This window comes from Sarcophilus harrisii, chromosome 3, assembly GCF_902635505.1.
Source record: "Sarcophilus harrisii chromosome 3, mSarHar1.11, whole genome shotgun sequence".
NCBI classification, from domain to species: Eukaryota; Metazoa; Chordata; class Mammalia; order Dasyuromorphia; family Dasyuridae; genus Sarcophilus; species Sarcophilus harrisii.
In genome coordinates, this window is record NC_045428.1 from 255,198,561 (window position 1) to 255,216,154 (window position 17,594).

Here is a 17,594-nt window from a genome sequence, read left to right on the forward strand (position 1 = left end):
CACTAAGCAACTAAGGTAAATATAATACAAACATACAAAAGTATACTCTTATTCTAAAGTAATGAGTTGCTGATTGGCCTTCTTTGAATGTCAGCTCTTCCTCAAGTGGATAAGGTAATCATTCATCTTATAGCCTGATTCCTGATCTAGCCTTGATTGTTCAGCAAGATAAACCTCTCTTTCTATAAAACCTTCCCTGATACTTCTATCTAAAAATGATATATTTCTCATCTGATTTCATATCATTTTGTATTTTTTGTGTACTGAACATGCTCAAAATTTTGTTATAATGACCTCTGACATGTCTGACTTTGCTGTACTAAAGTGTAAGCTCCTTGAGGACAGGGTTCAAATATGATTTTTGTGTTTTCTCAGAAATTAGCAGTATTTGCTATAAATAGAAGATCTTTGGGGAAAATGTTTGGAAATAGAATGGAGGAAAGACATTAGGACATAGGGTATATATTTTAATTCTTTTGACTTCTTTAGTGTTTTGAAGTATCTGAGCTATCTTAGTTATTTCCTCCAGTAAATAGCAATAATAAAGTTTTAAGCCTCTGTCACAGGCTTACTCATTCTTTTCCTATTTACTAATAAACAGCACATCTACCCACATCTCTCTTCTTTACCTCACTTGCTACCACAAAAACTCTCTTGCAGTACTCCTTGTTTTTTCTGGCCCAGCTCTTATTTTCCTGAATGTTGAAATATAATTTACTATGCAGTTTTGATCTGAGAATTTTATTTTTACAGACCATCGATTCTGGTTAAAAATCAAGTTCAGTTTTGGCAAAAACATTTCTGATTGGGTCTCACCATAATATGGGTTTGAGCCTGGGAAGCTGGGATGAAAAGAAAAGAAGTGTTTCCTAGGAGGTTAATCCTAGATAAAATTGTGAGATAAGTTAAGGTTTTCATTTTGTCCCACCCACCTCTCCTGTGCTAGTATTCTCCCTAGGTCTTGTTGCTCCATTATCTATCCTTTTTCTCAATCTCATCAACTTACTAAGGTTTTAACTAGTAACTCAGCTATTAAATGAAGAGGACTCAAAAACAAAATCTTCCAGATAGATTTTGCATTTTAAAATAGGATTTGTAAGGAGGAAAAAGGCCTTTAATGAATTTTCAAAAGTAGGACAAAATATCAAATCAAGACATTCTCTATAATATTAAATCAGTAGAGATTTTAAAACTATACTTAATAAGGAGTAAATGAAAAAATTAAAGTAGATACAATAGTCACTTTGAAAATATTCATATAATAACAAGTAATTTAATATTTTAGTTACTTATAATAAATATCTGTGCTACATTTCAATCATTTTTGTACTGATTACATAATGTCTGAACTATATATTTGAGATAAATTAAGGTCATATAGTGATTATCTTGGTAAGATTGTTTTTTAAATATAGATCACTTAAATTTTATAAAAATTAAGACATATAAGATATTAAGGCAAATTGCTGATTTTGAAAGTGTCTGTAAATATTTTACAAATAAGTCAAGAAAAGAACAACTAGGCAAGATGATTTCAGAAAGGCCTGGAGAGACTTACATGAACTGATGCTAAACAAAGTGAGTTGACCCAAGAGAACTCTGCACCAAGTGGCAACAAAATTATGTGATGATCAACTCTGATGGATTGGCTCTTTTCATAAATGAGGTGATTCAGGACAATTTCAATAGATTTGTGATGGACAGAGCCATTTCCAACCAAAAAGAAGTCTATGGGGACTGAATGTAGATCACAACATAGTATTTTCACCTTGTGTTGTTGTTTGCTTGCTTTTTTTCTTTCTCATTTTTTCCCCTTTTTGATCTGATTTTTCTTGTGTAGCATGATAAATATGGAAATATGTATAGAAGAACTGCACATTTAACATATATTGGATTGTTTGTTGTCTTAAGGACGTAAGAGGGGAGGAAGGGAGGAAAAAAATTGGAACATAGGGTTTTGCAAGGATAAATGTTGAAAACGATCTTTGTGTGTATTTTGAAAATTAAAAGCTATTATAAAAAAACAAAAAAGAAAAGAAAAACTAGGGTTAAAGAGAATTCTTGACTGTATCAGATGAACACTTATTATATCAAGTTAGCATAGTTCTAAATCAAACTCCTAAAACAAACAAGACTTTATAAAGTATCTATTATGTGCTAGGTTCTATGCTAGGAATATAAATACAAAAAACCAAAATTAAAAATTAGCCAATTCCCAATTAAAGAGCTTTAAGATTTTAAAACTGGTTTACAAATATTATCTCATTTGATCCTCAAAACAACCCTAAGAGATAGATGCTATTATTATCCTCATTTTACAGGTGAGGAAAGTGAGAGATAGAGGTTGAATGGATTGCAGAAGATCACACAGTAAGTCACCATCTAGTAAGGGTGAATTTAAGCAGTCTTTCACATTTTAGGTCCAGGTCAGAGATGGAATCCTAGCTATGTCAATATTTTAGTAGTTCAGAAAAGTATAAACTACCTGCCCCTGACGTTTTAGACAGAAATTCAGAACCTCAGGTCTAGAAGAGGCTTCTGAAGCCTTTGGTTCAGCTCCATATCCCAAAAATATTCCCTCTGCAATATCCTGGAGAAGTAGGAATTCAGCATCCAGTGAGGGGGAATTCATCACATTTCCAGGACACTCACACGGAAGGTTAGCTAATTTGACAAGACTGCAGAGTGAAGGAAGAGGAGAAATATCCAATGAGGCTGGAGTAAATTATGAAGAGTTACAGAGGAGTTTTTATTTCATTCTAGAGACAATTAGAAGCCAATTTGGTCCTATCTATATTTAAGGAAAATTTAGTTTCTTAGCCATGTGAAAGACAGACTGGAGTGGGGAGAAAAGATATAGGGATAGCAATTAAGAGAGATTGTTATAATAACCTAGATAAGAAGTAAAGAAGACCTGAACTAAGGCAGTGTTTGTGGGAATAGAAGGAAGGTTTTAGATGCAAAAGCTGATTTGAAATGTAGAGAAGGGAAGAAGAAAGAACTCATATTGAATGGCTTCAATTTTCTCTGTAAAGTAGGAGGCAAATCTTTAGCTGAAAAAAAAAAACATAAAGGAAAGCTGTGGGTGGCTTGAAGTAAGATAAGACTCGGGGAAAAATATACTTGTGGAGAGTGGGATAGAGAATCAATTGAAGAAATAATTAAAGAATCAAATAATTACCTTGCTTTACTGAGAACCAAGTTGAAATTTTATAGCATGAATTTGAAATGTACTCAGTGAGCACTATTGTGTTGACTCCATATTCAGACTACTTCATTAATCTTTGCTTTCTTCTACCTTGCTGTCATTTCATATTACTTCTCTTAATTTACTCTATGTTTCTGTCAATCTGTACTCTCTAATATCTTTCTGATTTTTCCAACCTCTGTAATTTCATGGTGCCATCTCCCATGAATGGATGACAATCTCTTCACATTTCTTCCTGTTCCAATCCTTCCCTTTTCCTTAAGATCTATCTCATGTACTGCTCTTTCCATAAATAAAACTTTTCATAATCCCTCTAGCTAAGTATGATTTCTCCTGCCTCAAATGATTTCTAGTACTTTGCCCTTACTATTTTGCTTTGTATCATACTAATTTATCAATATATCTCCATTATTAGTTTGTAACTTTCTTGAGGCCAAGAACAATGCCATTTTCCTTATCTGGTCTTCCACTATTTAAGACTGTATCTTATTGGGACAAATTAATACGTTTCTTTAATTTATTTAAATCAGATAAAATTGTTGTAAATTCAGTTTGGTTACAACACTTAATTTGGTCCATTTATAATCAATTCTTGCAATTTATTGATTATGTAGCAAGGAAATTTCTGGCTCATGGCTCTTGGTTGCTTCTGTGATGTTGGGGGAAAAAACAGAACTTTATTCTTGCCACCATTATGATAAGAAGGGAACATTGTTCCATCACAACAACTGCACACAGGTAGGAACAAAGCCTTCAAACTAAAGATTTGACCAATCTGTTCCCCGTTTTTCCTGATGCAAAATCCTTATCCTCTCCATTATGATGCATATATTTATATCTCCCTCTTCTACTTTCTGCAAAATTCCATCTTAACCCTTTTTTATGTATTCACATTCTCTATAAGGTTATGAAATTGACTCTCTGGACTCTCTGATTTTTCATCCAGATTAGCCTGTGCTCTAAGTGTAAGTAAAATCTTCAGATTACTACTTGTATCATTGATTCAGTGAGTGGTAGCAGAATCAATGGGTTCTCCCAGAAGAGGTTTATTCACCTTATTATAATGATACATAGATTGGTAGATAGGTAGATAGGTAGGTAGGTAGGTAGGTAGGTAGATATGTATCTACATAGATAAAGAAATTTCTCCCTATAGCTACTAATTCTGCCTATTGGAGACAAGCTAAATAAGTCTAATGTGACATTCTTTCAAATACATAAATATTGAAAGCAACTTATTATATCACTCTGAAATTTTGTCTTTGTTGGCCCAAATATCCATAGTTTCCTTGAACAGTTCTTTACATGATAAAATCTTGAGCTCCTTCCACATTCTGGTCATCTTCTCCTAGCCATTTTTTTAGCTTATCAATATAATTTCTAAAACCTAAAACTGAACACAACATTTTAGATGTTGACTCAGAATAAAGAAAGGCTATTATCTCTTTAATCTAGAATACCATATCTCTCTTCACACAACCTGAGATTGCATTAACATGTTTAAGTGACAGTATCATTGAGTCATATTGAACATGAAATCAAAGAAAACTCCTAGACCTTTTAAAATGAACTTCTATGTATCCATACCTTCCAAATCTTATTCCTGTGAAGTTGATTTTTAAGGAAGGTAATATTTATAAAATCCCTTTTAAATGTTTATTAAATTTAACCTATTATTCTAGCTGTCAAGGCAATAACTATTAAGTACTCTGTTAGGCTGTTAGTTATGTTAGGGACATAAGAAACATAAGAAACATAAAAAAAAAAATTAGTTCCTGTTCTCAAGAAAATTCCTGGGAAGTTAAATGAGAAAACAACATGCTAAAAACTATATATATATATGTGTGTGTATATATATATATATATATATATATATATATATATATATACACACACACACAAAAGATATATACGCTTAAACAAGTGATAATCTTAGAAGGAAAGCACTAAGACTAAAGAGAACAATTTAATATTTCTTGTACAATGTGAGATTTTAGCTGAGACTAAGCCGCCAAGCAAAAATGAGGAAGGAGAGAATTCCAGACATGGGAAGTAACCAGTGAAAATATCTAGTATCAAGAAGTAGAGTATCTTTGCAAGGAATGGCAAGGAGGCTAGTGTCACTTTGCTGAGACTATGGGAGAAGAGGAAGGTAAACAAAGGCAAAAAAGATTTAAAAGGGGCCAGCTTATAAAGAACTTTAAAAGCCAAATGAAGGATTTTATACTTGATCATCAAAGAATTATGGAGCCACTGGTGTTTCTTAAATAAAAGGATGATGTGCTTAGATTTGAATATTAGGAAGATCAATTTGACACCTCAGTAGAGCATTGAGTAGAATGAGGAAAGACTAGCAGGAGAGAGACCAAACAGAAAGCTATTGCAATAGTCCAGTTATGAGGGGATGAGCCTCTGGTTGGCACCAGAGTAATGTTAATGTCCAAGAAAAGGAGTCATATATGAGACACTGTGAAAGAAGAAACAACCAGACTCAGCACCTGATCAGATATGGAGGGGAGGGTGGGAAAGAATGAATTTTTGAGGATGACACCTAGGTTGTGAGCTTTGGTAACTATTAAGATGTCTTTGAATTGTTTGTCACCTGCCTATTTCTCTTTTGCATCATTTGCAAATTGATTAACAACTGAAACTTTTAAAAATGGTACTAAATTTCAAAAGCAATATCAGGCATTTTACAATATCCCATTCTGTTAATAGGTTTTGATGGCTTAGAATGAATGTAAATAACAACAGTTTTCTGTTCGGTCCAGAAAATCTAAGGATCTTCCTTTTCCAGATTAATATTTTTATAATAGTAAATTAGACCACCTTTTATCTCAACTCTTACCTGGCTCTTAAGTCACTGAATGAATTTAAATCCTCAGACAAACTGAGACCTAAGACAGACTTTAATTTAGAAAGGTCAAGGTTACCTACTGCATTCCTGGCTAAGGATAGTCATCTTGGCTGTTGTCTTCTCAATGGACTTTGAAGACTCCAGAGGAGGAGAAAGTAAGGTTGAGAATTTTGCTTTATTTAAAGCCAATTTATGGGCAAGTCAAGGTAATCTCCTTGTGATATCATTGTTCCTTTTCCTAAGGAACAACAACTCTCATTCTTCTTCCAAACTATGAATATAATTTGGTTAGAATCACACAATCTTACAATTGAAAGAAACTTTAAAAAGAAACCAAAATCTTTTTGCAGACAAGAAAACTAAACCCTAAGGCTTTGATTTATTTGTCCAAGACCACTAGGATTAAAGCTCTAGGTTTCTGGACTTCTATTTCACTATTTTTCCCACTCTACAACACTATCTTTTTTTAAGGAAGAAAATACAGAAACTAGAGCACAGTGGATAGCCTGCTGTAGTAAACACTTGCAGAAAACCAGGTCCATTGTAATTACATGGATTTTAATTTAAGCAAATACAGCTAGATTTCTCTTTCTCTCTCTCTCTTTCTCTCTCTTCATACACACACACACACACACACACACACACACACACACATCCTCACACATGTCTTATGAAAATCAGCATCTATTAAAATTTAGGCATTAATATGAGTTTATATCATAAACAAGCTATTTTTCATAGTTTTCTATAGGTAATTTAAACATTTAATTAGAATTTAAATATAGTTCAAAAGCTAAGAAAAATTACCCAATTCTTGTTTTATGGATTTTTTTAAGTCAGATTACTTTATGGCATCATATACAGAAATTGCAAAGGTGTTTTTTTTTCCTCTCAAAACCACAATTACACAGAAGATAAACATTTAAGATGTACTATAATTTCTTCAGGAGGATTAGAGGTGTAAGATTTAAGAAAAGCTCACTGTGAATACTGAGCAACAGTTTCAACAATTTTTTGTAGTTTTAAAATGGAAAAGATGTCTGAAATGTTCATGTAATTTTATGTATTACAGTTTTCTACAGAGTAGACAAAAGACTACATCCTGTTAAGAAAGAAAGAAGGAAAGGGGCAGAACTCTGAAAGAAGGATTCTTACAAGGTGTGTTAAGTCAATGGAATTGGTAAAGACAATGGTTATCTAGTTTAGCATGGTGCTTAATAGTCTCTAGTTCAGTACATATACTTAGTACTTAATATAGTTCCACAAGATTCAGACCTATGATAATGTAATTATAAGAGAGCACATAAGCTAGGAGCCTCAGCCAGAGTCAGAGCCAGAAAAGACAGAGGACTAGAGGGGGGAACTCAAGCTCTTGGAGCCATGAAGAAAGATTCAATTCCATCTTTGGTTAGGCTTCTGGTGGCTGTCCTCCTGCTCCCTGCACTGAGACAAAGGCTGGTTTGAAAGGTTCCCCAGAAAGCTGTCCAACCCCAGGCGAGGAAACTAGAGATAATAGAGGAGATAATAAAGGATTTGGACTTTAACACCTGGCTATTCTCGTGGTGATTACTCTACTGAAAAAAAGGCTACTCCAGAGACCTCCAGAAAACTACCAAGAACATTACGGAAAGGAGGGAAAGGAAAGGCAGAAAGAAGAAAAGAAAGGCAAAAAGAAAGAAAGAAAGAAAATACAAAGGAAAGAAGAATTAATTAATTAATTATTAGGCTTGTTTTACTTTAAGAAACTGATACATAAAAATGTGGCTTACAAAACATTGTATAACTATCTTCCTTTTGAATTCCTCTAGTGAGTTTTAGATTTGCAAATTTGATTTGTAACACTCCAATACAAACATGATTTTTAGTAAAGCACTTGAAATATGTGCTATAACACAGAAAACAGCATTTAATGCAAAAAATGAATTACAGTTAATAATTAGAGGTATCAACACATTAATGATGTTCTGTTTATCAACAAATTAGAGGTATCAACAAAAAATGTCTTATTTCTTCTTTTTTGTCTGTCAGACCTGGCACTGAAAAATTAGGTTAGCTGACTTAGTGGTTGATTCATACAGTCGCACAAACACTGAACTGGTGACTCCAGTTGCTTCCCACAGAGTTCTACCATGAAGAGGATTCTTGGCACATCTAGATGAGTTATTTGTTCTGGGAGCAACAAATTAAAAGCAAATCTTTCAAATCCATGCCCTCTTTTTTGCTCTATCCAAAACAGTGTAGTGACAACAGCATAAGACACAAAGTCCCATCATTCAGGAAACAGATTTTTCTTCTTTTTTTTTTTTACTAAAGCTTTTTATTTACAAAACATATGCATGAGTAATTTTTCAACATTGACCTTTGCAAAATCTTGTGTTCCAAATTATCCCTTCCTTTGTTCCACCCTTTTCCCTAGATGGCAGGTAGTCCAATACATGTTAAATATGTTAAAATATATCTTAAATCCAATATAAGTATACATACTTATACAATTATCATGCTGCACAAGAAAAATCAGATCAAGAAGGAAAAAAAAACTGGTAAAGAAAACAAAATACAAGCACACAGAGTGAAAATGCTATGTTGTAGTCCATACTCAGTTCCCACAGTCCTCTCTCTGGGTGTAGATGGCTCTCTTCATAACTGAACAATTGGAACTGGTTTGGATCCTCTCATTGTTGAAGAGAGCCATGTCCATCAGAATTGATCACTGTATAATCTTGTGGATGATGATTATCCACTCAGTTTCCAGGTTCTTGCCACTACAAAAAGGGCTGCCACAAACATTTTTGCACATGTAGGTCCCTTTCCCTCTTTTAAGATCTATAAGCCCAGTAGAGACTCTGCTGGATTAAAGGGTATGTACAATTTGATAACTTTTTGAGCACAGGGAACAGAGAGATTAAAGCAAAAGGAACATCTACTAAGAATGGAAGATAAAGGCTAAAACCTTACCTTAAGTCTCCTTAAAAGGAGAACATAGTCTCCATAAATCAGGAAACAAATATTAGGGAATTTCTTCATCAGAGGACTATGTGTCATTGTTTTGTGAAAGATAATTTATGATCTCCAATAAAGAGTTGTCTCTGAAAATATTGACTGAGGGTGGGGTCTCAAATTGCCAGTGTGCAATTCAAGTATATCCTCTCTTACTCAAGGACAATAAGGACACAGAATGAACTAGAGGTCATAATTTAATGATTCCAATACAAAGAGTCATTCATGCTCTTGGTGGTTAACTTCCATTGGGTATTTACACAATATTTTCAAATTCAATAAAGTTTAAAAAAGAATTTATATAACTGTTTTGGGTTGTCAAAATTCATAACTGCTGAAATGTAAGGAAGTGTGGAGAATCTAGATACTTTTCAAATAAACTTATAAATTATAAGTTTACTGAGAAAAGATCTATGAAATCATGAAATGGAAAAGCATGTACTGAACAAATTTTATTTGTCCTGTTGTTAGTTGTCTTTCCTCTTGAAAGGACCATGACATCAGAGTGGGGATGCCATGATGTGAAAGTGAATTGGATTCAATTTAGAGAGGATTGTACAAAGCCATAAGTTTCATTTTCTCCTCCAGAGCCATCTGGATCCAATGTCAAGATAGAGATCAGGATGACTGGGGATGGTCCTGGATGCAGTAGGAGATCTTGGCCTTTTTAAAAAAGCTCAAGTCTTTAACAGGTCTCAGTTTGTATGAGATAATGCCCAATAAGTGATTATGGCTAGGTAAGAAATGAACCAAGAATGGTTTCTTTGACCTAGCCAAAAAATTAATCTGAGAAGGGAAGACCTTTGGGTTTTCTGGCCAAAAGATATAAATAGTAAATGTTGGAAGGACTACAAGAAGAAAATACATTAAGATGCTGCTGGTGGATTTGTGACTTGGTCCAACCATTTTGGAAAATAATGTGCGTGTACTTTAAAAAAAACTGATTAAAATGTGTATACTCTGTGGATACAAAGAGAAAAAATTAGTCAGTCTCTTCTCTTAAGGAGCTCTCATTCTAATTAGGAGAGCCAGCATATGAAGGAAGGTCAGCTTCGGGGCTGGTCAATTCTTATGGTCTATTGGGCAAAAGACCAGAAGTTTTTAAAGTAATTATTTAGAAATAATGTTATTGACACAGGAAAATACAAATAAGGGATAAAGAAAAAAGCTTGTTATTCCTAAAATGCCTTTTTGAATAGTGTTTATATTTTTTCAAAGCTCTTTCTTGCATATTCTCTCTAATTCTCTCTTTTGATATGATCTGTTCCAGGGCTTCTTGTAAAAGTAGGTGTTGTGGTATAACACAGCTTTTCTGTATTCTCCTTATTGCCCTTGTCCCAACCAAAAAAGGGTCAATTAAAATCTTTACAGACCATACTTATTGAAGTTTCAAAGGTGAGATTTTTCTTCCCTAATTCCTCCCCCTTTCTTGGTACATTCTCCATACCCTCTCTTCTTTCTCTAAAGTCAGAGAAGGGAGAAAGGGTTTGGTCTCTAGATCTCCCATTGAATATTATCTAAAATTAATATGATATTAGAAGTTCATACCCTTAATTATAGAAGAAATAATTTTCCCCAGATCCTCATGGATTCCTCTGACTATTCTTTGGGAGATTGAAAGATTGTAAAATGTGTAATAAAATAACTGGAAGATTTGAATATATATGTGAAAGAAGTAAAGGCTAGCAGCCCTCTTAATAAGGATGGAAATGGTCCTAGAAATCTTTAAAATTTTTATATGTTAAGGCTTTGCTACCTAATCTATGTCATCTAACCATTCTATAAAAATATAAACAACTCCTCAGGGAAATCTCCCCATCCTCTAACTCTGATCACAAAAAACAGTCATAGGAAATGTGAACAATCATTTGTGAAAGGAGAACCAAGTGATCAGGGTGATGAGGGCAGCATAAAATTTCACTGCATTTGTTGAGTTGGTTCAAGGAATGCCCAACAATTTATAACTCCATTTGGGGTTTTCTTGACAAAGATATTGGAGTAGTTTGTTATTTTCTTCTCCAACTCACTTTATAGATGAGGAAACTGAGGCAAGCAAGTTTAAGTGACAAGTCCAGGATCACACAACTAGTACTAGTCTCAGACAAGAATTTAACTCAGGAAGATGAGTCAGGAAAACTCCAGGCCCAGCATTTTCTCTACTTTCCACCTATTTTTTTTTTTTTGTTCTGTCTTCTTTCTTTCTTTCTTTCTTTTTTTTTGAAGGAGATGAAAAACATCATTGGATGGTGTCTTAACTTGCATATGAATAAGATTTAAATAAAGCAGAGTTTCTTAGCCTCTCTCTTCTAGAGTTTCAAAGTCCAGTTTTAAGAGAAAAGTCAGGATGACTAGTGATGGCTCAGGATGATCTTAGTTAGTGTCTGTAATGACTGACCAAACCCTAAGCACTCCAGAGTGGATGCTTCAACTACCTACATGGTTATAGTTACAATAAAAGCAAATTGTTTTCAACTACCCATTCTCCAAGAAAATATTCAGAAGCTTGGGATAAACACCCCCCTAATTCACCATTGCCTTTAAGACCTGTTACCTTCAACCTGGTTTTATCCCATCTGCTGAAACAGTTTTACCAGGATGTAGCCATTGTTCATACTACAGCTTATTGGAACAATAGGTAAAAGCTGGGAGAGAGGTGGACACCTTTAAAGACGAATGAGCAGCTCTGAAAAGGACTTGACAAGCACTCAAACCAGAGATCCTAATCCTCCCTAAACACCCCATAAACTCTCTGTGCCACATGGAGAACAGAAAACTACAAAATGATGGGGTCTTTTATTTCCTAATCTTTAAATGGATGGTAGAGAAGAGAGAGGAGGAAGAGATGGAACAGAGAAATAGGAAGTACTCTTGCTTTTGGATTCACATGATCCAGTCAATGCTAGGTGATCTGGTTCTGCTTTATAAAGCTTCTAGCCAATATTTGTATAGGCTACCATTGGAACCCCTTGTTGGATGATTTTTATGACATTCCTTGATCAGCTACAGTTCCAAATCCCAACCCTAGGACTAGAACTAAAAGTTTCTGATTTCTATCCCAGTGTTTTCTATTACAAACTCATGAGCAGCTACTCCTAAAACCCTGCTGAAATCATCCCTAAGAATACATGGCTGATTTGCAGTCCTTGGATATAACCATATAAAGATAATGGACATATCAATCACATTTTGACAACTCTCATTTGTTACCAGAATAAGTCAACTGCAGATTTCAGCAATTCTTCAGCAACCTTATCATGGAAATTTGGGGTTAAACTAAATGTACTCAATGTTAAACTAATGTTGCTGTGGCTATTGTTTTAATCATGACTTCTACCTCATTAAACACATACACAGAGAGGAAGAGAAGGGAAAATGGAATTGAGAAATCTGATTTTTACTATACTCTTGAAAAACATAATTTAAACACTGCCATATTAATTTTTTTTAACCATTTCTTTGTTTCTACTGTTACCCTGACTTATCTTCAGCGTTCCTGATCTATATCTTACCATTGGACTAAATGGTTCTGGAAAAGAAAGGGAAGCTGCACAGCCCTCCCTCACTTAAATTCAATTCACCTACATGTCATGGAATCACCTCCCTGATATCAGATGTCATGGTTATCTTCAAGATCAAAGAATAAAAAAAAAATAGCATAAAAGAGATCATGGGGCAGCTAGATGGTGCAGTGTATAGAGCACTATTCCAGAAGTCAGGAGGACCTGAGTTCAAATATGATCTCAGACAGCTGTGTGACCCTGGGCAAGTCACTTAACCCCAAATTGCCTCAACAAATAAAATAAAATAAAATAAAAGCGATCAAAGGATAAACAACAATAATGTGCACATTCATATAGTTAGCAGAGTGTTATTGTGTGAAGGAAGATGAGTGAGGAAGAAATTAAATTCTTGGATGATTGGTTCAGAATTATAAATGTAGTTGGATAAAGTAAGATATATTTGTACTAGCTGAAAATCATGTTATAATCCTCCCATAAATTTGTCCCTTTGTCATGATCAGAAAAAGGATTCTGGGGTAGACTAACCACCTGATGAGGCATTATAACATATGGGGAAAGGACTGAACTTGAAGAGAAAAAACAAAAACAAAAACTCTGACACTAAATTTAATTTAAATTAAATGCTTTTAAATGCACTATGACTCAGTTTCCTCACCTGTAAAATGAGAATAGATATGTTTATGTCACAAAGCTGTAAAAATCAATTGATCAAGTATGTACAAAGCACCATGAAAACTCTAAAATATTGTGTAAATTTTATTTAGTTGGAGCAATTATTATTGGAAATAACTTCTAAGATGATTTTGTATTTTTTCGATAAGATTAATTATATGAGTTTCAAATTGAAGATAGCTGCTGAATATGTATAATTTCAAAAAAAATTTAAAAGTTTCAAGGACAAATTAAAATGTAAAAATTATGTTTCAAGACTATATCTCTAATACTTTTCATAGTCACTGGTACATTTTGTTGTTGAATTATTTTTCAATTATATGCGGCAGAGATACTAGAGTGATTTCCCACTTCCTTCTCCAGTTCATTTTAAAGATGAAGAAACTGAGACTCAGAGGGGTAAATGACCTGCCCAGGGTCACAGAGTCAATAAGTGACTTGGGCCAGATTTGAACTCAGGAATATGAGTCTTCCTGGCTTCAGGCTCAGCTTTCTATCTACTGTGCCATCTATGTCCCTGGTGAATATTTAATAAATATTTATAGATTCATTGATTCATAGTATATATGTTAGTATATTTTCTATCTTTATTCACATGAGGAGAAATCAATTATGTTCTTCCAATAAGGATCCATAGAATATCAAATTATATATTTAAATAATACTTTAACTTTCAATATCAGCTATCTTTAATTATTTTTAAATGCCACTTTACATCACAGCTCTACTGGAAAATAGCTAACGTGACTGGCTTCTTGAAGGGACTTAACACCCACAGGAAGATAGAATTACTGCCTGCTAAGCATTGTCAAAAAATGAAAAAGCTTGTAAATTTAGATGACATGTTCTTCCATTTCACATGCTCCCACTAAAGCCTAGAAATAGTACACTTGGAGTGCTCATAACATTTCCACCCACTTCAACTATTCTTCATTTAATATCTATGCCTTTCAAATTATTGGAATTAATATTATAAAACCAAGCAAGTTTGAGAATTATAGAGTTCCATTCAGCAAACGTTTTTCAAGTGTTTGCTCAGCACAAGATAGTGTACTAGGCACTATTGACATGAAACACAATGCCCTGCAGACCTTGCTACTCAGGAACTTAGAATATAAACACAATTTATTGTTAAAATTTTGAAGCAAATAGCAACTGTTGAAATTAAATAAATTAAAGGGCAGCTAGATGATACAGTGAATAGAGTACTAGCCCTGCAATGAGGAGGATCTAATCCAGCCTCAGACCCTTAATATTTACCATTTTTAGGATCCCGGGCAAATCACTTAGTCCCAATTGCTTTGCTAGAAAAAAAAATTAAATAAAATAAGTAGTATTATTGAGGAATGTTTAATTTCAAAATTGTCCAAAGGATAAAATCAAGCATTTTTAACTCCCATTATCAGAGGCATGGTACTCTAGAATAATATTCAAGAAACAGCCTCAAAAGAATATCTGCTCATTCTCCTACCTTTAGAAGAATTCATATAAACTATACAAGAATTAAAGGGGGGGTAATCTGTAAAGGGGAAACTGATAGCTATGATTATTGAGCTGCCATTAGTGATATATGAAAGATTGTGGAGAATAAAAGCAAAGAAAGAAACAACCATTCATTGAGTATCCACTAAGTGCCAAGCATTGTGCTAAGCACTTTAGAAATATCATCACATGAGTGTGGAAATATATATATATATATATATATATATATATATATATATATATATATAAGAATTGCATGTGTTTAACATATACTGCATTACTTGCCATCTAGATGAGAGGATGGGGGTAAGAGAGAGAGAGAAAAAATTGGAACACAAGGTTTTGCAAGGGTAAATATTGAAAAGTATCTAGGCATATATTTTGAATATAAAAATTAAAAAAAAAGAAATATCTCATTTTATCATCCCGATTCTGGATAGTAATTGCTATTTGATCCCCATTTTTTAAAATGAAGAAATTGAGGCAGACAAAGCTTAAATGATTTACTCATGTTCTCATAGCTATTAAGTGTCTAAAAGTCATATTTGAATTCAGAACTTCCTGATTTGGGCCCATAACTTTATCCACCCTACTATTTAAATGTTTGAATGGGAGAAGTATCACACAAATGAAAGACAAACATGGTTTTGATTTTCAAAAAATTAAAAAGAATGGAATCTATAAGTTTGACTTTGATTAATAATAATAATATTATTATAATAATAATGATAATGATAATGATACCTATGAGTCTTTAATCAAATCTCTTAAACTCCCTAGAGTTCAGTTACCTTACCTATAAAGTGAATGGTTTTAGAATGGATTATCTTAGAGCTACTTCCCAGTTCTAGCTTTAAGACTGGAATTCCTGATAAAATTTTAGAAAATATTATTAAAATTATTTTTAAAATATTAGAACATTAATTATTAAAAATTAGTGAATACTTAAAAGAAAAGTAGTGAATAGTAAAGAAAGGAAATCAAGTAAATAATAAAAGAAATTCTCATTTGAGATTAAATAACACAGTGACATACTTCATAAAAATTGCATGTCAGATATATGTCATGATCATACAAAGGACAGAAAGACTCAGAAGAAAAAATAGATAATTTTGATTTTAAATTTTTTTATTTATTTAAATTTTTTAAAAATTAAAAATTTAAATTTAAAAAATTAAAAAATTAAAAATTTTATTTCAAAAGTTTTTCACACAAACAATTGTGATATAACTACCAAAATTTGAAGAGAAACAATTGAGAGGAAAAATATTTGCAGTAAATTTCTTTGATAAAGTTCTCATAAATAGAACTGATTCAAATTTATGAGCCATTTCCCAAATGATAAGTGATCTAAGGATATGAACAGGAAATTCTCATGGAGAAAAACTTAGGCCATCTATAGACATATTAAAAAATGTTTAAAAAAAAACCATGAAGAATTAGAAAATACAAATTAAAATAATTTTTGTGTTTTATCTCATACCTTTTACTTCTCCAAAGATGATATTTCAAAAAAAGAAAAGAAAATGAGGAGTGCTATGATACAATGTCAATATTATTAAAACAATTGTGAAATATTTAATAAGTGATCAATTAAATGAGCAACCATAATATGCCCAGTTGAAAATGATGTAGAGAATAAACAATGCATGAGAGGTACAAAGAACTACCAAGATTCAAAGGGAAAAAAAGAGTAGAGAAGAAGGAGCAGATATTACATGGTAAATCCTCAGCTATTCCTTAGAAGATGAATAAAATTTCAACTAATAGAAATGTTCCAAGCTCAGAAAACAGTATGAGTCATCTGAAGCTCTTCACAGGATGATGGAGAATAGATTTAAAGTGAGAAGCCATTTAGGCCAACCTCCTCATTTTTAAAAATTGATGAAACTGAAGTCCATAAAATTGAAGTAATTGCTAGAGTAGTAGAGGAAAGAGCTAGTATTGGGACTCAATCTCCTGATTCCAAATACAGTGGTTTTTTCTATGCTGACTTTAATTCTCTACACATCTGATCTACTTTTAAGTCCTCATTTTACATTGGAGATTCCCAGACATCTTTTTTAGTCTCGACATCCCTTGGCTTTTAATACATCTTACCACACCCCTTATTCAATATGAAAGAAAATAAATTTATAGAGTTTGCTATGCTTATGCACATAAGAAATAAAATAAGTTTAGTTAATTTTTCATCCGTGTAGCTAGGTGATGTAGTGCATAGAGTACTGGGTTTGGAATCAGTTCCTGAGTTCAGAACTGTCTAAACCAATACTAGTTGTGGAATCCTGGGCAACAGATTTAATCCTATTGATCTCAGTCACCTCATCTGTAAAATGAACTGGAGAAGGAAATGGCAAACCACTCCAATATCTTTGCTATGAAAATCTCAAATGAGGTCAGGAAGAGCCAGACATGACTCAAACTCAGCAACAGCAAGAATTTTTCATAAAGAAAATTATTTGTTAGATAAAATTTTAGTGATAAAATTAGTAAATTAGTAAATGTCTATCAGAACACAGTCAAATAAATTAATGAGTCTTAATTATTTTTCTTATCAAGAAAAAGTTTTCTTTTTGATATACTTTTTTAAAAAGGTATCTCTATTTTTTGCTTTGAATTTGATTTTGATCAGAACTAAAAATTCTGATTCATAGACAGTCAAAACAAGAAGTCATCCTAAGGGAGAGCCAGGAGGTAGAATGTGCCAAGAAGATCAAACTATATCTACTATCCTCTTCTTTCAGAACTTGATAGAAACATTTGAATTTTAGAGCCCCAGGACTGACAATATTCTTCAAAATTACTTGCTGCTTTCACCTAAGCTCTTCTAACTATCATTATAGGGAGCATCCTTTGT

The 17,594-nt window shown here is 33.1% G+C and overlaps 1 protein-coding gene and 1 non-coding gene across 4 annotated transcripts in view; one reads left to right on the top strand and one right to left on the bottom strand.

The window, feature by feature from the left end:
- Positions 1 to 17,594, bottom strand: part of SYTL5 (synaptotagmin like 5) — a 205,887-nt gene that overhangs the window by 153,457 nt on the left and 34,836 nt on the right. The window lies entirely within an intron of this gene.
- LOC111719672 lies at positions 10,722 to 10,845 on the top strand. Its single transcript, XR_002769696.1, has one exon. It is a non-coding gene; the product is annotated as a U6atac minor spliceosomal RNA (small nuclear RNA).